The 23,736-nt window shown below is 38.2% G+C and overlaps 1 long non-coding RNA gene and 1 pseudogene across 4 annotated transcripts in view; one reads left to right on the top strand and one right to left on the bottom strand.

The window, feature by feature from the left end:
• LOC112441583 (uncharacterized) overlaps positions 1 to 23,736 on the bottom strand; it is a 74,293-nt gene that overhangs the window by 6,483 nt on the left and 44,074 nt on the right. For all 4 annotated transcript variants that reach the window (XR_009490690.1, XR_003029395.2, XR_009490691.1 and 1 more), the window contains 3 exons: positions 9,981 to 10,601; positions 9,030 to 9,116; positions 4,927 to 5,006 (listed from right to left, as the gene is read on the bottom strand). This is a non-coding gene — a long non-coding RNA (uncharacterized lncRNA). The remainder of the gene's footprint in view (positions 1 to 4,926; positions 5,007 to 9,029; positions 9,117 to 9,980; positions 10,602 to 23,736) is intronic.
• Positions 3,174 to 4,469, top strand: LOC788238 (glyceraldehyde-3-phosphate dehydrogenase-like; annotated as a pseudogene).

Raw genomic sequence — 23,736 nt, 5'->3', positions numbered from 1 at the left:
GGACTCTTTCATTTGTAAGAGATAGAAAACCTTCCATTTCCAAACCTTTAAACAAAAAAAATAGTACTTTAATATATTATGTAGCTCAAGATTCTTAGAAATAAGTGGCTTTAGGAGTAGCTGAATCTAGGTGCTCAAAAGTCCTCATCCAGACTAAGACTTGCTTTTCTGATCCCTAGGCTATGCTTTGTTCTTTGTGGGCTTCCTTCATACTTCCTCCTGTCAGCAAAATAGATGTTAAGGCTTCTAAACTTGCATTATACTGTCTTAGCAACTGCATGAGAAAGAATGTTGCTTCTCTAGTCTTTTTATCAGAAGCCGCCAGTATTAGTTCTCAATGGACCAACTTCAGTCAAGTGTCCATCCCTATACCAATCTCAGTAGGCAGAGGGAAGCCATTCCTATGTTCAATGCTCATCTGGATCCCATAGAGTGAGAAAATGGGAAAGTGGAACATTCTCAAGAAAAATCAGGATACAGTAACCAGAAAATGGGAACAAAAGAGTATCTGTTTACTACCAAAGGTTAGAATAAAATAATTAAATCTGAATTCAGTGAAGGATATTTGGGAAGAAAGGGAGGTAAAAATCAAATACTGTCTTTCCTAGTGTTGACTCTTCATTTACTTTCACTCAGAAAAACTAGACCCAGATTTTTAGGAGGGAAGAAGTATGCCTAGAAAATATGTCTTCTCTTTTTTCTTTTCTTTCTGACCAATTTGCAGGTAAGTTGAAGACAGGGGCTTCCCAGGTGGCACATTGGTAAAAAATCTGCTTGCCAATGCAGGAGGTGCAAGAGATACGAGTTCAATCCCTGGGTTGGGAAGATCCCCTGGAGTAGGAAAGGGTAACCCACTCCAATCTTCTTGCCTGGGAAATCCCATGGACAGAGAAACCCAGCGGACTACAGTCATGGAATCTTAAAGAGTCTGACATCACTGAGCACACACACAAATGCACACACACACACACATACACACATTCACTCGGATATAACCCATGCTGATACTTTGTATTCTGTATTTCATGCTTTAGTTGATTGTATCAAAGCTTTAAACTTCCAAGCAGTGACAATGAGTGGCATTATACTTGCGTGAGTACTAAGTCACTTCAGTCATGCCCGACTCTTTGTGACCCTTTGGACTGTAGCCCACCAGACTTCTCTGCCCATGGGATTCTTCAGGCAAGAATACTAGAGTGGGTTGCCATGCCCTCCTCCAGGGGATCTTCCTGACGCAGGGATCGAGCGTGGGTCTCTTACATCTCCCTGCATTGGCAGGCAGGTTCCTTACCACTAGTGCCACCTGGGAAGCCCAGCATTATACTTGCCCCCTTGTATAATCTGTGGAGGAGGGGAAGTGAGCAGAGAGGTGAAGGAGGTTACAATGGAAGCAGCTCTTCCCCCTCTTTCCTGTTTGCCCATTTCTGTTCCCCTCTAACCTTAAAAGAACATAATAAGGAATATGATCACTAAGCTACTGAAACTGACTCCAGACTTATGCTCTCCTAAATACACACAATGCCTTGGCTAACCTGTTGATTCTTTTCCTAGAAATGAAGAAGTAACCCCTAAAATCCCCCCAAAGCAATCCTGCAGGCAGATCACTGGGGCAAGATAATATCTGAGGAGACAGCCAGTCAGTCTGCCCACAGTGGAGATGCAGGACCTGATCTCCTGCCTCCATGATTCACTGGGATCCTTTCCCCTCCATTTTTCCCCTTAAAAATTGTCATGGATTGCCTGGTGGGCTGCCATCTATGGGGTTGCACAGAGTCGGACACGACTGAAGCGACTTAGCAGCAGCAGCAGCAGGATCTTTGGACTTGGTCTCTGGACACAAGTCGCCATCTCCTCAGATTGCCAGCTTTTCTGATTAAAGCATCTTTCTTTTCTACCAACACTTGGCTCTGGAATTGGCGTGTGAGCAGCTCAACCTGGGTTAGGTTACAAGATACAAAGAACATAATAATGAGGGGTAATTGTAATTATCCTGAACCCCATTAGCACCCACACCAGGCCACCTGAAAGGATAAAGGAACAAAAGTGGGGGGAAGCACACAGTCTAATGTACAATAAAAAGTTATCATAATCCTTTCTTAAGATAACTTTAATATATGATTTTGTTGAGTTGTAATTTCATTTTTTCCCTGTTAGCCCTCTAATATGCACTTAACTTGATTAAAAAAAAAGTGTCCTATACGATGAAATACTCCTTTTACTGAGATGTCTAAGGCACCTAGCCTAGACAGAAAGACAGACAATATATCCCCCCCAAAAAAAACTAACTTGATAAGGTTGTTGACTTAACATCATGCAAGGCAAAAATGTGATTCAATTATGAAAAACATTTAAAAATTGAAAACAATAGTGTCTTAAGGAATACTAATAAATTACGAACTGTTAATGAACAGAGATTGATTATAACTATTGACCATATATATGAATATAGGTATCTCTAAGGTAAAGCTTCATGTGACAAACTCAGAGTGATTTTCATAAGAGCAAGGAAGACTATATTTGTCTAAACTCTATCTGGAATAATCAAATGATTAAATTGGATGTGGAGGGAAAGGGAAAAATACACAGATAAGCCTCTGAGACTGCTTTTGCTATTATGGAGGACAGCAGGTCTGACACAAGACCAAAGTGTAGGTGGTGCCCAGTGATTCACTCATGAAACCAATTGAGAACAAGCAGGGAATGACATTTATAACCCAGATGCATGAATACCAATTTTCAGAGCAAGGGTAATAAGATAAACATGAAATTTTGACACATAATGATTTCTTTTATGAACTAATAAAATTATATACATATTCATATATTTTTATATATCCATAATTTTTATGTATTGAGAATGATCTTCAGAATAAAAATATGCATAATGAGCATTATTGGTAAGAGGAGCTTCCCATTATGGGTAGTTGGATGAATTATAGAAAAGCATCAGCTGAATTAAATGAGACTACATTTCAGGCTACTAAAAACTTGTGTTTGAAATTACTGTGCTGTTTTCAGTGGTATTGAGCCATCATAGACAAATGGGCTTGGTGCCGCAAGGCTGCCAGTAAACAGAGGTGGTTCCTATTTTGTTTTTTAAAAAAGACAGTGATTAGCTTCATACAAACTTTAAAGCCTGACATGGATCTTAAGCACAATTTCATAATTATTAAAGAAATGGGCTCTTTGCTCTTCCTTCTTTGACAGACAGTTGCATCTTCTAGTGAAATACTATCCACCTCCCTGAGACATAGTCATGAAGGTCAGAGTAAATGGATTTGGCTATATTGGGTGCCTGGTCACCAGGATGCTTTTAATTCTGGCCAAATGGATATTGCCTCATCAATGATCCCTTCGCTGACCTCGGCTACATGGTCTACATGCTCCAATATGATTCCATAGCAAGTTATACCACAATCAAGGCCGAGAATGGGAAGCTTGTCATCAATGGAAAGCCCATCTCCTTCTTCCAAGAGCAAGATAGGGTGCTTGGAAGCACCCACATCAAATGAGGTGATGCTGGTGCTAAATATGTTGTAGAAACCACTGATGTCTTCATTAACTTGGAGAAGGCTGGGACTCACTGAAAGTATGGAGCCCAAGGGTCATCATCATTCCTGTCCCTCCTGCCACTGTCCACATGTTTGGGCATAGATCATGAGAATTATGACCATAACCTCAATATTGCCAATATTGTCAGCAATGCCTGCTCTACCACCAGCTGCTTGGCCCTCTGACCAAGGTCATCCAGGATGACTTTGGCAACTCATGATGCCTGCAACTCAAGCCACTGTCTATGTCATCACTGCCACAAAGAAAGTCTCAGATGGCTCCTCTGGAAAGCTGTGGCATGCTGGCTGTGGGGCTTCCCAGAAGACCATCTTCCCTGCTTCTATGGGCATTGCTAAGACTAGGAACAAGGTCACCCCTTGAGTTAAACTGGAAACTCACTGGCTGGCATGGCATCCCATGTCTCAGCTCCAGTGTGTCATGGATCTGACCTACAGTTTGGAGAAAGTCGCCAAATATGATGACATCAAGAAGGAAGGTGGTAAAGCAGGCAACAGAAGGTCCCATAAAGGGCATCCTGGATGACACAGAGGAACAGGCTGCCTCCTGTAATTTTAACAGTGGTACATCCTCTTTCACCTTTGATGCTGGGCCTGGCATCACCCTCAGCGACTGCTCTGTCAAGCACATTTCCTGCTATGACAATGATCATGTTTGGCTAGAGCAAAAGGGTGGTGGGCCTTATGGCCCATGTGGTTTTTAAGGAATAAGAGCCCCCTGAACCACAAGCCTCAGTGAAAACAAGAGAAGAAAAAAAGAGGTCCTCAGCTGTTGAGGAGCCTTTGCCCCAGCTCAATCCCCCAACACACTGAGAATTATCCATCCTCAAAAGTTTCCATCCCAGACTTCCTGAAGAAAAGGGAGCCCATTAGGGAGCCCTACCTGGTCATGTATCATTAATAAAGAAAAATGTACATAGTCAAAAAGGAAAAAAAAGAAAGAAATGCTTTGCAAACATTTAGAAATGGACGTGGAGATCAGCAGGGACTAGGAAAAGTTTACAAAGGATGAGTCAGGTCAGTATAGCTTCATTCCCTTTTGGATAAAAATTCTAAAAAAGTGGCTTATGTTCACCTGGATTAAGCAAGGCATTTGGCAGTCACAACAGAAACATAACCTCGATAATCTTCAAGGAAATAGACTTATGAGTGCCTAAAAACCATATCAAAGATCCTAGTTACTTGACTGATTAAATCTTAGAGCACAATTTCCTATTGTTTTTCAAAGATCTCTCTTTTTTTTTTAAATAGCTATCACATTTGAGCATCTACTATATGTTAGGCATTGTGATTATCCCTTGACATGAACTCTATACTCACAATAATCAAAGAGATAGTCTTCAAATTTTAACATTACCTAAATTATAAGATTGGGTCCAAGGTCACCAAGCTAGAGTCAGGAAGTATAAGCTTTTCAAATATGCAAAGTACATGAAGCTGTAGAAAGAAAAAATATATGTTGGATTATAGACTCAGGCTCTAATAGAATGTAAACTCATTAGTACATTAGATTAAATATAAGATTCATAGATATTAATATTTTTTTTCAAGCTTATTGAGTTGGTAGTGTTGACATGGCTGCTGAGAAAATGAAAAGATTCTTAGGTCTTATTGTAGAACAAGACTATCTGAAGAAAGGGAAGTGGTATGCTTGTTTGTTTTTTTTTTTTCAATATTTTAAGTTCCAAACTCTATACCTTAATATGGGGTGCACCTATTAGGATTTTTTCCTTTTGTTAAAGACAGAGACTTCATATGCAAGGAGGGAATTTTTTATTTATAGAGCTGACAAGAGTTTTCAGTTAACCTATAAACCTGGAGAAAGAGCTGATAAAACCTTGACTTGAAGGATGGAAAATAGAGTCTCAGAGCCAGTTTCTCCTATATGCTTATCACTGCTCATTTTATATGTTGGTTTTATCCTCTGTTATTTCGTATAGGCCTTCTCCACTGTCAGAGGACACTTCTATTAAGAGTCTCAGATTAGCTGTTCCAGTGAAAAGAGAAAGCTTCTTTTGGCCCAACAGCCTGATGACAATCTCTGAGACTTCTGTGCGGCATGCTATAGCCATATAGAAACCTTTGTCCAATCACTAGTATCTGAGAGATGGGGTAATATGGTTGGCCATGATTTAATCCTATGATCACTTTCATGGCCAGTGGCAGCACAGAGTGTGGGGGAAAGCAGAATCTGTTACCAGAAGAGGATGAAGAGCTGGCTGAGCACATCACACTTGGTACACTAACCTTCAACGTGTTCTGAAAGGAACAGGGAAAGGAAAGAGAATTGAAACTCTGATGAAGACAAGATGAAGAAATAGAGATAGTTATTCTTAAAAAAAAAAAAAAAAGGAAAGTTCAGAGAGACAAAAGGTTTGCTAAAAAAGGAAGCATAAACAATGTCTACACAGGCCAAGGGACAGAATCTAAATATCCTCATTAGAAGAAGGATTTCATTTTAAAGGTGATTTCAACTTTATGATATTTTAACTTCCAAAGACCCAGAGCTGACCAAGATATCTCTAGATGAAATAGAAACCTTGCCATTTTCGTTTGAAGGTATGTTTTACCACTTGCCAGGGGAAGTTGCAGATGGTTTATTGGTATCTGACAAATGGCTGGACTAAACTACTTTAACTAAGAGAGAAGCAATGGCTAAACCTAGATTTTAAAGTCAAATATAAACATGAATCCAAGTTTTGGTACTTATTATTTACATGAAAGCTTCCCTCATAGCTTAGTCGGTAAAGAACCTGCCTGCAATTCAGACACCAGGGTTCAATCCCTGGGTCTGGAAGATCCCCTGGAGAAGGAAATGTCAACCCATTCTAGTAAGTATTCTTGCCTGGAGAATCCCATGGACAAATGAACCTGGCAGGCTGCAGTCCATGGGGTCGCAAGAGTTGGACACGACTTATTAATTAAACCACCACAGCCCATCTATGTGAACTTGGACAAGCTGACTGCTTTCTTTTAGCCTCATTTTTTTTATCACACCACATGACATGCCAGATCTTAATTTGTGGATCAAATCCATGCTGCCTGCAGTGGAAGCACAGTTTTAATTGCCGGACTGCTGGGGAAGTCCCTGGTCTCATTTTTGAAGTAGGATTATTATTCTTACCTTGCAGGTCTACTGTGAGTGTTGGAGATAGCCTGTGGAGAATTTCTTGTTCTTTGATATATCTTAATAAATTATAGTTTATGTGTATAACTGACATCCTTGAACTATGGAAGCATGCCATATCCAGACCAAAATAAACCCTATGATACATAGATCATAGCTATGTAGGTACCTGTGGGTTTGGTATGGGAGAAGGATCAGGACTGGAAGGGTAACTGAGTGCATATGGCAAGAACGCACCATGAAAATGTATCAAGCCTGTCTGGCCTTGGAATACACAGGAAAACATAGGAATTTATGGTAGCTTTCAGAACATTTAGACTAGCACAGAGGGTCTAAACATGTATTTCATGGTGATTAAGTGAAATAATAAATGAAAACTTGCTTAGAATAATTTCCAGTACCCAATTAGAGATGAAGAAAAGTTCATTATTGTTTCTACTAAAGCTTATCATATGCTCCCGTTCTACTAGATCGTGAGCTTCTCAAGACACAAACTATGTTATAGTAATCTATTTCCCAAGATTTGAGTATAAGGCATGGTGTTTTCTAGGCTCTTATGTAAAAGATAGGGGGAAAAGGAATTGTATCAGGAACAAAAAACACATTGAGGGCACAAAATAAAAATTTTGACACAAATCAGTGTGTGCAATTACATCTACAAGCTTGGAATAGAAGTGAAAGAAATGAACTCCGATTAGTAATAGAAAAGGTGAAATAAGCATGGAAAAAATGAGGATCAAAAATGGTGAAGGATAGGGGATAAAACTGACAGGCAGAAGTATGGCCTTCTAAGTCTGCATGTTTTAGATGCTGATATTCATGTAACTCAAATCAGAAATATATCAATAATCTCACAAAGATGTTCACTTTCCACATTCTATGTCTGTGTCTGATGCCTTCAGGATTTAAGTTTCTGTGATCAGTTTCAGTTTGACATAACATTTTCATATTCATTGCACTTGCTTTCTAAACCAGGGCTCAACCTATCAGTTAACAGGCACTTATGCCAGCTTGATTCCATTCAAATTACCTGCCTGGTCCCTGTAGACATTTAGTGTTTATCACTCTCGCTCTAAATAAGAGCTTCCCAGTGTTTTCCACATCATGGCACACATAGAAAATGACAGCACTTTACTTGTGGAGTCATGGAACTAACGGAAGAAGCTCCTCAGAAATTACCACCAGAGTTCCAGCTGCCTCAGGCCCTGCCCTGCTGCCCTTAGGCTGGGGTAGGGGAACAGGATTTCAGCAGACCTGCAACCAACTAGGGCTATTAATAAAATAGGTCACTCCAGTCGGGAGGCTCTGCTGTCAACTCTCCCTATAAAGAGATACAGAAAGTTTGATATATTTGTTTGTTCAATGTGTAGGGTAGATACCCTTCTAGGCACTGAGATGCAGCAGTGTACAGGACAGAGTCCCTGCCCCCTTCAAACTAGGTTGCTGCTGCTGCTGCTAAGTCGCTTCAGTCGTGTCCGACTCTGTGCGACCCCATGGACTGTAGCCTACCAGGCTTCTCGGTCCATGGGATTCTCCAGGCAATGGGTTGCCTGGAGAATGGGTTGCCATTTCCTTCTCCAATGCATGAAAGTGGAAAGTTAAAGTGAAGTCGCTCAGTCGTGTCTGACTCTTAGCGACTCCGTGGACTGCAGCCTACCAGGCTCCTCCATCCATGGGATTTTCTGGGCAAAAGTACTGGAGTGGGGTGCCATTGCCTTCTCCACACACTAGGTTACAAATGGTTAAATGACCCAGTCAAGTCTATAAGACTCAGGAAGCCAGGGCGAGAATCTGTATCCTCAGACACAACTCAGTTATTGCCAAGGGAAGAAATACTATAAGGTTTATAGTATAAAATTAATTTGTCATTCCATGATGAGGAAAGTGACTGCCAAGCTTTCTAACTTAAACTTTTGTCAAGGCACTTCCTTGACAAAACTGGCTCTGCCTCCACACTTCCAAGGCAGGGGGACCAGGTCCGATCCCCGGTCAGGGAACTAGATCCCACAGGCCACAACTAAAACATCCTCTGTGCTCCAACAATGATCAAAGATCCCACGTGCTGCAACTTAGACCCAGCACAGCCAAATAAATGAATAAAATAATTTTTAAAAAAGCTTGTCTATATGTCCCTATTAACTTGGAATGTGAAGAATTGTTCTTGGTTAAAGTTTACACTTGAAACTTTTATCAGTGAATATGCTCAAAGAAAGGAAAAAAAGATTTTGGGGGTCAGGTTTTCTCTCATACAGGCAAGTTAATATTTTTCCTGTGGGATCTTCAATATCAAATATCTACCATCATGTTTTTGCATGGATAACACTCCTGCTTACCATGGGGTAGTAGAAGAGGGAGGTGATAGATTGTCACAAGCATTTCCAGGTGAGAAAGGATCCTTCTATCACTAAGATGAGGCAAGCCTGGCAGAAAGCACATTTAAACTGTTTAAGAAAGTAAAATTTTAATGCACACGATTGCTAATTACAGAGGCATGTTCAGTTTTCATTAAAGTGGGTCCCTAAGGATCTCTACTTGGGAACACTTTGTTAAACGATTTATTCAAATCACTCTATATAATTGAAAATAATAATCTGACTGTCTTTATTTATTCAATGATTCAAACTTTTTCTTAATTTTTTATAATGAGTGGTGATGAATGATAAGATTATATAATTTTTATGTATTGAAGGGTTTTTCATATACTTCTATGTGGGTTCATGTAGATGCCTGTCCATCTAAAAAGCAGTTAATTTGTAAACATAATAACAAAGGGGCAAATATAACCATTCTCACTGACCCTGGATTATGTAGTTCATATTATTTCTATTATTGACACATTTTTATAAATGGTAGCAAGTCCCTTGCTAGAAAGGGTCAAAGGCATGAAATATGACTCAAAGCCCTTAACCATTCCAGACTTTACAGAAATTTGTAATTTACCTAAAAATTTGTCTGATTCTTCAACTACTCTTCAAATATTTAATTGTGATTTTAGTATAATTATGTTGACTTAGGCTTCCAGTGTGTAGATTAGAATTTAATGTGTTATAAATACCTCCAGAAGCTAAGCATTTGGATTAGGTAATGATGCATATAATATAACTAATTAAGCACATTTTGGGCTTAATGCTGGATTAAAGTGTTAAACTGTACAGAAGAACAGAACATCAACCCTGTGAAAAATTCACAATAAAAAGGATTTGAAGGATGACCCTTTGGGGTTTTTTGTACCATAAAATTAGGGCCCATCAGTTTTGAAACAAGGGTGAAGTCCTATCTGTTACCTGCAAAGAGAACAGGATGGTTGTTTTTTGAGCATCTTCCACGAGCCAAGACATGGTGTCAAGATCTCTATCAGAGACTCTCAAATAATACAGTGCCTCTCAGATCAGCTGAGGACCTTGTTACAAAGCAGATTATGACCCAGAAAGTCTGGGGACAATGACACAACTTGACTTGGGCTGTGTACTCAGTTTTCCTCAGTAAGTTCCCATGCAGGGCTGATGCTGATGGTTCTCAGACCACACTTGGAGCAGCAAGCATCTCCACACTATGAGGCAGCGTCTTCATTTTACATGTGAGTAGAGGTTGGCAAGAAGGCTGAGTGCTTTGAGCAGCATCTCTCAACTCTGCAGAATATTCAAACTCATAGTGGGATTGATTTTAAAAACTCCAGCTGTTTCTCTTATCCAGTACATTTTTCACATCCCTAGAAGTCAATAAGCTGAAAACAGAGATGACGAGGAAACTCCTTCCAGGGATTTTTAAATACAGTGAAGCTGATTCTTATTTTGGAGAAGAGTTTGAAACGCTTCTCATATCATTTCAATTAGTCTGTCCTTTCTACTTTGCTCTCACGAACACTTCTCCTGCTTCTAATGTGGTTGCTTCCTTTGAGCTGTGCCCTTTACAAAAATAAAAGGAAAAAGAAATAATGACTTGAGAAAATTTGACTGAGGAAATTATGTTATTCTAAAAACCATTTATAGAAAGCATAGAGCATGTGATTTATATTTAACACGACTTAATATTTCCTGACTCCATGGTGCAGTACAAGAGGGTGAAGTATCTGCTATGTTCCCTGCCTAGATTTTCAGTAGCTTTGACGGTTGCCAAGGTAACGATAACTTTGGTTAGCATCAGAGTAAATAAGGATCCAAAAATCCCTGAAATTTCATTTTCTATGTTATCATGTCACTTGGAGTAATAGTAATACAGGCTTTCTCCTTCTGCCCTCATCTTCCAACTAGCTTTTCCTACATTGCTGCATTTAATGATTAGCTTTTCGGGAAAGGACATTACAAACAAGAAGCTTCCAAAATCCTTTAATCTGTTGCAGCCAACAGGTGCAGGAAAGATAGCACTCTGCCCACAAAAGTGCTTCAGTAAATAAACAATGTGCTTTGGGTGCGAAGTTGAGGTAGCAACATATCATAGGAAACAGAAGGGGGAAATGTAGAACCTGTCTGCTGAGTATCATGCTCCAGTGTGAACACATAAAATTAGGCAAATAAAATTACAGATCAATAAAAGCCAATTACTCCACTGTTTCTTATATAATGCAACAGGCAATCAGATGCCATAAAATTCAGTGCAATATGTATAATCCCTTAGATAGGTGAACTATGTTTTTTCTGAGATTTGGTTTGATTTGATTTAGCTTGAGTTTCATACTTACAGCTCTCAAACATCCCTCCTGACAATGCATTGGGTCTGAGAAATACAATCCTGCTACACAGAAGGAACATAGAGAATTTCCTTAACTGTTGTACCAGATTTATCAAATGAGTATATTAATCTTCCCTCCATTAAAAATTAACAATCTTGTAAAAAAAAGTTTAGAGAACATAGAAGTACTCAAACCCACCTAGATTGCCCAAACACACTATTTTGATTTCTATTTGTCTTCCTTCCAAGCATTTTAACACCATTAAGATCTTACTATTTACATAATGTTGAAACAGGCTTTTTCAAATATTTTTTAGTGTTTGATCTCTTCTCAAACATGCTTCATGAAAAGCTATTTAACCATTTCCTTCCTTATTGGATATTCACATGATTTCAAAAATGTCCTTATTTTAAGGAAATACTGCATTGACTCATTGACTTTGCATCAAAGGTTAAAGGCTTTCCCTTTTTTCATATTTTTCTCTATATATATTGCTAAAGTAGAATTACTAACAGGAGTTATTTTAAAAAACAATTTTTTAAAATCCCATGAGTTTTGATTAAACGCATCATATGTGTAGCAAAGTCTTTTTTTAATATATGAAAATTGAAGAAGCTGAGAATAATTGTCAAGAGCACACAATTTGCATTCAAATCTATCTAAATTCAAGAGCATATGAATAGAAAATTTTTAACTTTTCTTCCAGATCTTGCCACATAGATGGTATGACAAGAGTCTAGGACTCTAGGATCTATAACTATTGCAATATGGTCTATTCATTCCATTTTTTAGAGGAAAAAATAAAAGTCAAAAAGGAAAAAGGTTAAACAAGTGGTGAAATCTCCTGTCTCCCAGGTCAGGTGCTATTTCCAACAGCCGGTGCCTCTGGCGTATGCATACAGACTTCAAATGTGGATTTTCTGATCTAACCTTCCACAAACTATTTTGAAAATGCATGCTTTATGCGATTTAGTATTTAAGTTCACTAAGCTTTGATGAGATAAATAGTGCTTTCCTCTTGTCATGATGTCATTACCTACTCAGTGTACTTTTTCTCCTTTATTTAGAAGCATGTCATGTACATTCAATTCTCTAAATCCTATAATAAATGCTTTTTTTAACCTCATGTGTGCTCGACTTCAACCTTTTATCATAAAAGCCTGTTTGTTCACCTTCTGACAGCTCTCCACAGCTCATCACCCTGCCGGCTGCAGCTAAACCATACAATTGTGTGAATTTCAATATATAGAAAAAAGATGAAAGATGGAAAAAAATAATAGATAATGGATCTATGATAAGTCAAAGAATTAACAAAAAGGGTCAAATTACCTGAAATTCAAACTAGAAGACATCAAAGAGGGAAAGCCAAGTACTAAAATAAGAGATAATAGAAGATGATTAGGGGGAAAATGATAATAAAAGAGAGATAATAGTTTGTAACTGGGAAGAGAAATTGTAAAGAACTAGAAATAAATGGGTGAGATAGAATTAAAGGTATAATAATGAGAACTGAAAAATAATAGTGGATGTAGTGAGGGATAAAGCTGTCATATTATCCGACGAAGATGGGGATCGAGGGAACTGTTCCTGTGGGAAGTTTCCAACGCCCTGGTCTAAATTATTGTATTCAGATATGGAGCAGAGTGTTGGGGATATAAAAGTCAAGTGGGGTAACACAAAAATTAGGTAATTATAATGGTGGCAAGCCAGTCCTGTGATTTAAAACAGCAGATCGTAAGAAAAATCTTTAGGCTTCTTTTTCCATAAAGAAAAAGCACTCCACTCACAAATCTATATGATTTGTCTCTCAATTCATCTTATGCAAACGAGATATTCTGGGTCAAAAATATCTTCTTTGGAAGATGGGTCAAGTGTGTGCACAGGTGTGAGCATCTTTCACTCAAAACATCTTTCCTAGAATTGTGTGCCCTAAGATTTTTGTTCACGTCTGCCTTCTTAACTATTCCCCTAATGCTATTACTCATGTGCTTTGTTATTTAAAAGTTTAATTTTGACTTGATCTGATTGATCATTTGAGTGCACAGATTTCACAGTACAATTATATTTACAAAATTACCAATGTACTTATAACAAGCAGTAACATAGCCTGAATTTGATTCCCTGTAAATCCCAGAGGTATATAAGTTATTGCTGTTGCTTTATTTGAACATGGACTTTTTCAAAAATAAAAAAGACTTTCAAATACACTATTTTATTATGTGGCTAGGGGCTTACAAATCCATGATGTGAAACCGATCCAGTTGGAATGCACAACTGCATTTGAGCAAGAAACCAAGGCAGTATCTTGGAGACCTTAAACTCTGTCCAGAATAGAATACATCCTTGGCTACAGTATAATGTGCAAGTTGGGGATACAATACTATTATACTCTATAAATAAAGAGATGAATAAATGAGTTAATTAATTACTAAAAGTTTTCACTCCTACCAAAACTAGACTCATTATACAGTTGATACTGTCAATGACACTAAATTATTAAACTTCAGGGAAATCTCTGAGTATTACATATAAGTCCCCACTATAGTCGACATGAGAAATATATTCATCTACCTGTTCTCATCTAACAATCTGATCACAGTTCACAGTGCAAAGCCAAGTTCATTAATGCATTCATTGTTGACCATATGATATAGGTAGCATTGCATTTGGCTACAGAAGGAATATTATTCATGGAGTAACAATATCAACTTCACTTACCTAAATGGCCTGTAAGGTCGATTTGATTTAATCATATAAACAAAACAGAAAATGCCAAACATAGTTGAAGTCAGCAAGACTTAAAAATAATTCAAGTTTGTAAGAACAAGAGAGTTTACCTATTAACACCAATAATATTGAATATGTATCTTTAAATGGTGGTCAGTTTAAGATAACTAATCCAAGATGTAACTATTGAAAATGAGGAAGCAAATTCTTTGTTAAAACTTCCAGCTGCTTCCCTATTAGAAATAAATTAAAATTTAGTAATAAAACAGTTAGCTACAAAATATACAAATTACACAAAATCTTTAGATTATGAATAATTCTCATTTTAAAAGTATAAAGGAAAGTTACAGCATTGTTAAATATATAGGGTGATTTAAAATAGGACAAAGATGGCATTATAAATAAATGAGTGCAAAATAGACTTTTGAAGATAAATATCTGGAAAATATAAAGCTGGCTTATGCTTTGTTTTTTACTTTGTCTCTTTCTCTACATATAAAAAAATTAAATATACAAATAGTAAAATAAAATGGCATTTTTAAAAATTTCAAGCTGTGGAGACTTTTCTGAACAAGATAAAAATGCCCCAAGTCACAAACGAAACAGTGATAGATTTGACAGCATGGATATTAAAAACCAAGCCAAATAAAATGACTCTGTATAGCCAAAGACATCAGAATCAGTTCTAAAATTCACTTTACAATTAATGGGAGCAGATGAGGAATACAGATTTAATACAGATATAATGATATAGTTATGCACAGATGTATACAGATGTATATGTGCATACATATAATATATATATAAATATCAGACACACAGTTATTCATAATATAGAAGAGCCCTTAATAGCCACACATCCAAAGAGAAACACATAAAAGACTTTAAACAGAATATTTGAAGGAGAAATATAAACAAATGTCCAATATAAATTTTTAAAAGAAGTATCAGAATCACTGGTAATCAGAAGTCACTCAAATAAAAAATTAAATCTATTAGACTGGTAATAACTAAACCAATTATAGTAACTACAGTTTAGGGAAGTACACGGAAAAACGGACATTTTCATATTCCTGTTGTCAATGTGTCAACTGGTAAAATATGCCTGGATAATAGTTTCCTAGTATGTATCAAGATTTTGATCCAGAATTTCTACTTTTAAAAAATTCTCACTAGAAGATAGCTGATATATCATACAAAAATGCACGACAAGTACGTTTAATATTTATAAAACAAAAACTTGGACACAGCTGAATGCTGATCCATTAAAGAATGGTTGAATATAGTAATATTGGGAAAAAACACCTCATGAAGACTTTTAAAAGAATGAATGATGCATATCCATGCTCATTTACACAGAAAAAGTCAGCAAAATGTTTCTGAGGGAATAAAATAGATTGTTTCACAGCAATATTTATCATACTGTCTTTGCAGATAAGTATCTAGAAAGGCTATTTCTAAAATACGTTTTACATTTTATATTGAGTGCTAGAGTTTGAGACATTTTGAAATTTTGTATACTTTAAATTTATACAAGAATAAACACAAAATCTATTTTTGTTTTGTAAAATAATAAATTCAAACCCACTAATAGTATCCACACTCTGCATGACAGTCAAAGAAGTGGAGGTAGGAAGGGCAGGTCTTAGAACAATGAGAGAAGGATTTGTTTTTAAATTTCAAAATTTTTACTTGTCAAAGATTAACATGTTCAAACTATGTCCAAGGAAGAAGAGTTGATTGATTATTCTTAATCAATCAAATAAAGATGTTGAAATAAGATTGTCAAATTAAATACAAAACTGACTGATGCTCTACAGTTCTTAAAATAATAATCTTTGAAATTACTTTTTCTACTGGACAGAATTTACCTGCATCCCTATCAGATGAAAGAAATTTGAAATTTATTAATGTGTAGCTTTATAGAACTTGGGTCCTGGTCATTAGTATACACTAAGTCAAAGTTACCTCTCCATGGACATTATGTGTTCCTCAGGCAGGCTGGTTGGACAGTGGTATCACAGGAACTGTGTTTTTGGATAATTTTACTCAATAACATTTTTCAATTTAAAGAGAATGATGTAGGGCATATATGGTGAAATAATCTTGAGCTGAAGTTAGACTCCTCTCCACCCCCGCCCCATTCAGTTTCCCTTTCTTCCTTTGTTTTTTCTTTTAATTTTTGCCTAAAATAAAAAAATATATATATTATATAGTTCAATTTTGTGGATCGGGAATCTGGGAAAAACTTGGGTCAGTGATTTCTTTTCTATTATACCTGGTACCAAAAGGGTATTCAGCTGGTAGCTGTGCTGTCTGGAAGGTCCAAAGACTTTGTTCACTTGCCTGTCTGAATTAGCTGGACCTTCATTTCTCTATGTACGTATCCCTTCCCTTCTGCTTCTCTTCTAGGGCAGATGCGAGTCAAACTTCTTATATGGTAGCTCCGGTCCTCCAGAGACCAAGATGTAATCTGACAGTCCTCTAAACCTGATATTGACACAGCACCATGTATGTCATACTCTATTGGTCAAAGTAGTTACACACCAGCTTAATTCTATCATTACAGTTCAGTCACTCAGTCGTGTCTGACTTTCGCAACACCATGGACTTCAGCAAGCCAGGCTGCCCTGTCCATCACCAACTCCCGGAGTTTACTCAAACTCATGTTCATAGAGTCAGTAATGCCATCCAACATCTCATCCTCTGTTGTCCCTTTCTCCTCCCGCCTTCAATCTTTCCAAGCATGAGGGTCTTTTCAAATGAGTCAGTTCTTTGTATCAGGTGGCCAAAGTATTGGAGTTTCAGCTTTAGCATCAGTCCTTCCAATGAATATTCAGACTGATTTCCTTCAGGATGGACTGGTTGGATCTTCTTGCAGTCCAAGAGACTCTCAAGAGTCCTCTCCAACACCACAGTTCGAAAGCATCAATTCTTCAGCACTCAATTTCTTTATACTCCAGCTCTCACATCCACACATGACTACTGGAAAAACCATAGCTTTGACTAGACAGACTTTGTTGGTAAAGTAACGTTTCTGCTTTCTAATATGCTCTCTAGGTTGGTTATAGCTTTCCTTCCAAGGAGTAAGCACCTTTTAATTTCATGGCTGCAGACACCATCTGCAGTGATTTTGGAGCCCCAAAAATAAAGTCTGACACTGTTTCCACTGTTTCCCCATCTATTTGCCATGAAGTGATGGGACTGGATGCCATGATCTCAGTTTTCTGAATGTTGAATTTTAAGCCAAATTTTTCACTCTCCTCTTTCACTTTCATCAAGAGGCTCTTTAATTCTTCACTTTCTTCCATAAGGTTTATGTCATCTGCATATCTGAGGTTATTGATATTTCTCCCAGCAATCTTGATTCCAGCTTGTGCTTCATCCAGCCCAGCATTTCTCATGATGTACTCTGCAAATAAGTTAAATAAGCAGGGTGACAATATACAGCCTTGACATACTCCTTTCCCTATTTGGAAGCAGTGTGTTGTTCCATGTCCAGTTCTAACTGTTGCTTCCTGACCTGCATACAGATTTCTGAAGAGGCAGGTCAGGTGGTCTGGTATTCCCATCTCTTTCAGAATATTCCAAAGCTTTTTGTGATCTACCCAGTCAAAGGCTTCAGAGTAGTCAATGAAGCAGAAGTAGATGTTTTTCTGGAACTCTTGCTTTTTTAATGATCCAGTGGATGTTGGCAATTTGATCTCTGGTTCCTCTGCCTTTTCTAAAACCAGCTTGAACATATGGAAGTTCACAGTTTCATGTACTGTTGAAGCCTGGCTTGGAAAATTTTGAGCATTACTTTATTAGCGTGTGAGATGAATGCAATTGTGTGGTAGTCTGAGCATTCTTTGGCATTGCCTTTCTTTGGGATTGGAATGAAAACTGACCTTTTCCAGTTGTGACCACTGCTGAGTTTTCCAAATTTGCTGGCATATTGAGTGCAGCACTTTCACAGCCTCATCTTTTAACATTTGAAATAGTTCAACTGTAATTTCATCATTTCCACTAGCTTTGTTCATAGAGATGCTTCCTAAGGCTCACTTCACTTTACATTCCAGGATGTTTGGTCTAGGTGAGTGATCAAACTATTGTGATATCTGGGTCATGAAGATCTTTTTTGGATAGCTCTTCTGTGTCTTCTTGTCACCTCTTCTTAATATCTTATGCTTCTGTTAGACCCATACCATTTTTGTCCATTATTGTGCCCATCTTTGTATGAAATATTCCCTTGGTATCACTAATTGTCTTGAAGAGATCTCTAGTCTTTCCCATTCTGTTGTTCTCCTCTATTTCTTTGCACTGATCACTCAGGAAGGCTTTCTTTTCTCTCCTTGCTATTCTTCAGAATTCTGCATTCAAATGGGTATATCTTTCCTTTCCTCCTTTGCCTTTAATGTCTCTTCTTTTTTCAGCAATTTGCAAAGCCTCCTCAGCCATTATGCCTTTTTGCATTTCTTTTTCTTGGGGATGGTCTCTATCACTGCCTCCTGTACAATGTCACAAACCTCTGTCCATAGTTCCTCAGGCACTCTGTGTATCAGATCTAATCCTTTGAATCTATTTATCACTTCTACTTTATAATCAAAAGGGATTTGATTTAGGTCATACCTTAATGGTCTAGTGGTTTTCCCCACTTTCTTCAATTTAAGTCTGAATTTGGCAATAAGGTGTTCATGATCTGAGCTGCAGTCAGCTCCCAGTCTTGGTTTTGCTGACTTTATAGAGCTTCTCTATCCCTGACTGCAAAGACTAAAATAAATCTGAATTTGGTATTGATCATCTGGTGATGTCCATGTGTAGAGTCTTCTCTTGTGTTGTTGGAAGAGGGTGTTTGCTATGACCAGTGCATTTTCTTGGCAAAACTCTATTAGTTTTTGCCCTGCTTCATTCCATATTCCAAGGCCAAATTTGCCTGTTACTCCAAGTATTTCTTGACTTCCTACTACTTTTGCATTCCAGTCCCCTATAATGAAAAGGACATCTTTTTTGGCTGTTAGTTCTAGAAGGTCTGGTAGGTCTTCATAGAACCGTTCAACATCAGCTTCTTCAGCATTACTGGTTGAGGCATAGACTTGGATTACTGTGATAGTGAATGGTTTGCCTTGTAAACGAACAGACATCATTCTGTTGTTTTTGAGATTGCATCCAAGTACTGCATTACAGACTCTTTTGTTGGCTGTGATGGCTACTCCATTTCTTCTAAGGGATTTTTACCAACAGTAGTAGATATAATGGTCATCTGAGTTAAATTCACCCATTCTAGTCCATTTTAATTCACTGATTCCTAAAATATGGATATTTACTCTTGATATCTCCTATTTGACCACTTCCAATTTGCCTTGATTCATGGACCTAACATTCCAGGTTCCTATGCAGTACTGCTCTTTAAAGCATCAGACTTACTTCTATCGCCAGTCACATCCACAACTGGGTGTCGTTTTTGCTTTGGCTCCATCTCTTCATTCTTTCTGGAGTTATTTCTCCACTGTTCTCCAGGAGCATACTAGGCACCTATCAACCTGGGGAGTTCATCTTTCAGCATCCTATCATTTTGCTTTTTCATACTGTTCATGGGGTTCTGAAAGCAAGAATACTGAAGTGGTTTGCCATTCCCTTCTCCAGTGGACCACGTTTTATCAGAACTCTCCACCATGACCCGTCCATCTTCAGTGGACCTACATGGCATGGCTCATTGTTTCATTGAGTTAGACAAGGCTGTGGTCCATGCGATCAGATTGGTTAGTTTTCTGTGATTGTGGTTTTCATTCTGTCTCCCCTCTGATGAAGAAGGATAAGAGGCTTATGGAAGCTTCCTGATGGGAGAGACTGACTGAGGGGGAAACTGGGTCTTGTTTTGATGGGCGGGGCCATGGTCAGTAAATCTTTAATCCAATATTCTGTTGATGGGCAGGGCTGTGTTCCCTCCCTCTTATTTGACCTGAGGCCGAAACTAATGAAGATAAGGGAGACCTTCTTCAACAGGTCCATTCATGCACTGCTGCACTCAGTGCCCCCAACCCTGTAGCAGGTCACCGCTGACCCAAGCCTCTGCAAAGACTCCTGGACACTCACGGGCAAGTCTGATTAAGCCTCTTGTGGGGTCACTGCTCTTTTCGTCTGGGTCCTGGTGCGCACAAGGTTTTATTTGTGCTCTCCAAGAGTGTGTTTCCCAGTCCTGTGTAAGTTCTGGTGGCAATATGGTGGGGTTAAAGGAGACCTCCTCCAAGAGGGCTTATACCATACCCAGGAGGTCTGCTGCACCCAAAGCCCCTGCCCCTGCAGCAGTCCACTACTGACCCATACCTCTGCAGGAGACACTCAAACATGGTTCTGGCTGAATCTCTGTGGGGTCCTTGGGTGCTGGTGCGCACAAGGTTTGTTTGAGACCTCCAAGGGTCTCTGGTGGGTATGCAGTTTGATTCTAAATGCAGTTTTGCCTCTCCATTCTTGCTGAGGCTTCTCCTTTGCCTTTGGACATGGGGTATCTTTTTTTGGTGGGATCCAACATTCTGTCAATGGTTGTTCAGCAACAAGGTGTAATTTTGGAGTTCTCACGCTCATCTCCTGCTGCCTAATTTTAAGGGGGAGAAAAATAGACTTCTCTCTCCATGGAAGGAGTGTTGAAGAATTTAGATTCATCTCTAATTCACAAGAAAAAAAATCTGAGCTCCACACCCAATATGTGATATGTTTCTCCTTCCAAGGAAAGAGTCAAAACCCATTTTGGATGCAGAAGTGCCTAATAGAGATAAATCAATAAGGGTTAAACAAGGCATATACAGTACAGTTAATATTAATCTTTATGTTAACAAGATCAGCTAAAAGACAATATAAATTGATTTATTAACTATGAGATAATTTAGTCTCTAAGTATTAGACACCATCTTCTTGTTCCTTACCAAACCTGATGACTAAAAAGCCATAGCTGAAGTGTGCTAATATTCTCAGATGCTATTCCTGCATGGAATGCCATTTTAGAAATTAGATTTTAAATTTAAAAGGGGCTTAACTTAATCTTTCTCATACAAAAAGAGTGAATTGTTCAGGCTATATATTTATAATTATTATAATGTCAGTGAATATGCACTTATTTTCTTAATTCTTAGATTGGCAGTGCTGTCAAAAATCATCATTTGGTATTACAATGGCAGAAAGAGTACTTTATTCTGGTACACACTTGTCTTCAGAGCTACAGAGATCTGTGTTTAACTTTTAGTTTATTTATAAAGAGCTTATTCAGAGTCCCCACTACTGCATTCTTCAGAATGTATATCAAGAGCCTCAAATGAATACACTGTCAAACACAGAGTTTGCCTGGCCTTGATCTGGGGTTCAGAGGACACTGGAGTCATATAGCTGAAGTGCCCTGGCCTAACAAGGATACCTCTATATTCAGGTGAGAGGAGTATGGGCTAAGGCCTTGCCTTTTCCTTCACGTGCAGCATGGTGAGGAAGATAAACATGTGGTATGAGGTTAGGATCAAGACAAGCAGGAATAGCAGTAGAATATTTGTGACCAACAGGACCATCTCATATACAGTGGGATTTTCACAGGAGAGATTGAGGAGACCTCACAGAGTTAAGTGGCTAATATTCCTGGCTTTAGATGGAGAAATGCAAAATGTAGATGGTATGGGCCAAGGAAGAAAGCTATCCTCTAATACAAGACCCTACTGCCATTTGTTGGAAAACCTGATAACGTATGAAGGCTGTGTGCCCTAAAGCAGATAACCACATTAAGGTCAGAAGCCATGTGAATGAGGACACATTTGAACATTCCAAGGGTCAAGAAGAAAAAAAATCTGAGTTCCACACCCAATATGTGATATGTTTCTCCTTCCAAGGAAAGAGTCAAAACCCATTTTGGATGCAGAAGTGCCTAATAGAGATAAATCAATAAGGGTTAAACAAGGCATATACAGAATTGTGAAGTCAAGAATCTCTTCAAATCAAGACAATAGATATCCCTCTGGAGCGAGACTTATGGAGCTGGGAAAGACATTTTCCATACTGGTTAAGACTCCCAGGAGAATAAAGTCTGAAACAAAGATTAATTTTCATTTTTTAAAACTTTAGATTTATTCTTACAGCTCATGTAGTTACCATTTGTGAAGTTCTTAATTGTTTTGTGCTAGTCTATAATAGGTGGGGAAACGGTGGAAATAGTGTCGACTTTATTTTTGGGGGCCTCCAAAATCACTGCAGATGGTGACTGCAGCCATGAAATTAAAAGACACTTACTCCTTGGAAGGAAAGTTATGACCAACCTAGATAGCATATTGAAAAGCAGAGACATTACTTTGCCAACAAAGGTCCGTCTAGTGAAGGCTATGGTTTTTCCAGTAGTCATGTATGGATGTGAGAGTTGGACTATAAAGAACGCTGAGCACCGAAGAATTGATGCTTTTGAACTGTGCTTTGGAGAAGACTCTTGAGAGTCCCTTGGACTGCAAGGAGATCCAACCAGTCCATCCTAAAGGAGATCAGCCCTGGGTGTTCTTTGGAAGAAATGATGCAAAAGCTGAAACTCCAATACTTTGGCCACCTCATGCGAAGAGTTGTCTCATTGGAAAAGACTCTGATGCTGGGAGGGTTTGGGGGCAGGAGGAGAAGGGGACGACAGAGGATGAGATGGCTGGATGGCATCACCGACTCGACGGACATGAGTTTGAGTGAACTCCGGGAGTTGGTGATGGACAGGGAGGCCTGGTATGCTATGATTCATGGGGTCGCAAAGAGTCAGACACAACTGAGTGACTGAACTGAACTGAACTGAATCTATATTTTCATAAGGTATAATTTTCCTTCTGCCTGAATTATCTTTAATATTTCTTATAATATGTGTCTTCTAGAAATTAATTCTTTCAACTTCTGTGTGGCTGAAAAGTCTTTATTTTGCATTTGTTTTTGAGATATTTCAACAAGTATAGAAATTTAGGTTTAAGTACTTAAAAGATGCTGCTTCAGTGTCTTCTTGCTTGCAATTTCTGTGAAAAAAAAATATTTTGTCTTCTTTTTCTCTTTTTCTGTTCTTCCAAATATAATATGTCTTGCATCTCTGGACACTTTCATGACGTTTTCTTTGCGATGGGCTTTAAATAATTTGATCACGGTGTATGCACTAATGAGGATTCTCCAGAGAAACAGAATCAGTAGAACATATATAAAAAGAGATTTATTATAAGGAATTGACTAACATGATTACACAGCCTTACAAATCCCCAGATCTGCAGGGTGACTCAGCAAGCTGGAGACCCAGGAAGAGTCAATGTTTCAGTTTGTGTCCAAGGGCAGGAAAAAGCAAAGTTTCCATAAGAAGAGAGTAGGCAGGATGAATTCTCCCTTATGTTCTATTTAGGCCTTTAACTGATTGGATATGACCCACCTACATTAGACAGGACAATTTGCCTTACTCAATTTACAATTTAAATATTAATATCATCTAAAAATACCCTCACAGAAACACCCAGAATATGTTTTACCAGATATCTGAAAATTGACCACCGCAATGTGCTCTAGCGTAGTTTTCTTCATTTTTCTTGTGCTTGGGGTTCATTAAGCATTTTGGATCTCTAAGTTTATAGCTTTCAGGAATTTGGAACATTGCTGGCCATTTTTCTTCAAAGATTATTTTGTGCCTA

This window comes from Bos taurus, chromosome 15, assembly GCF_002263795.3.
Source record: "Bos taurus isolate L1 Dominette 01449 registration number 42190680 breed Hereford chromosome 15, ARS-UCD2.0, whole genome shotgun sequence".
In the NCBI taxonomy this organism is placed as follows: domain Eukaryota; kingdom Metazoa; phylum Chordata; class Mammalia; order Artiodactyla; family Bovidae; genus Bos; species Bos taurus.
Note: the sequence above shows the minus strand (reverse complement) of the source record. Positions and strands in the feature narration are given on the sequence as shown.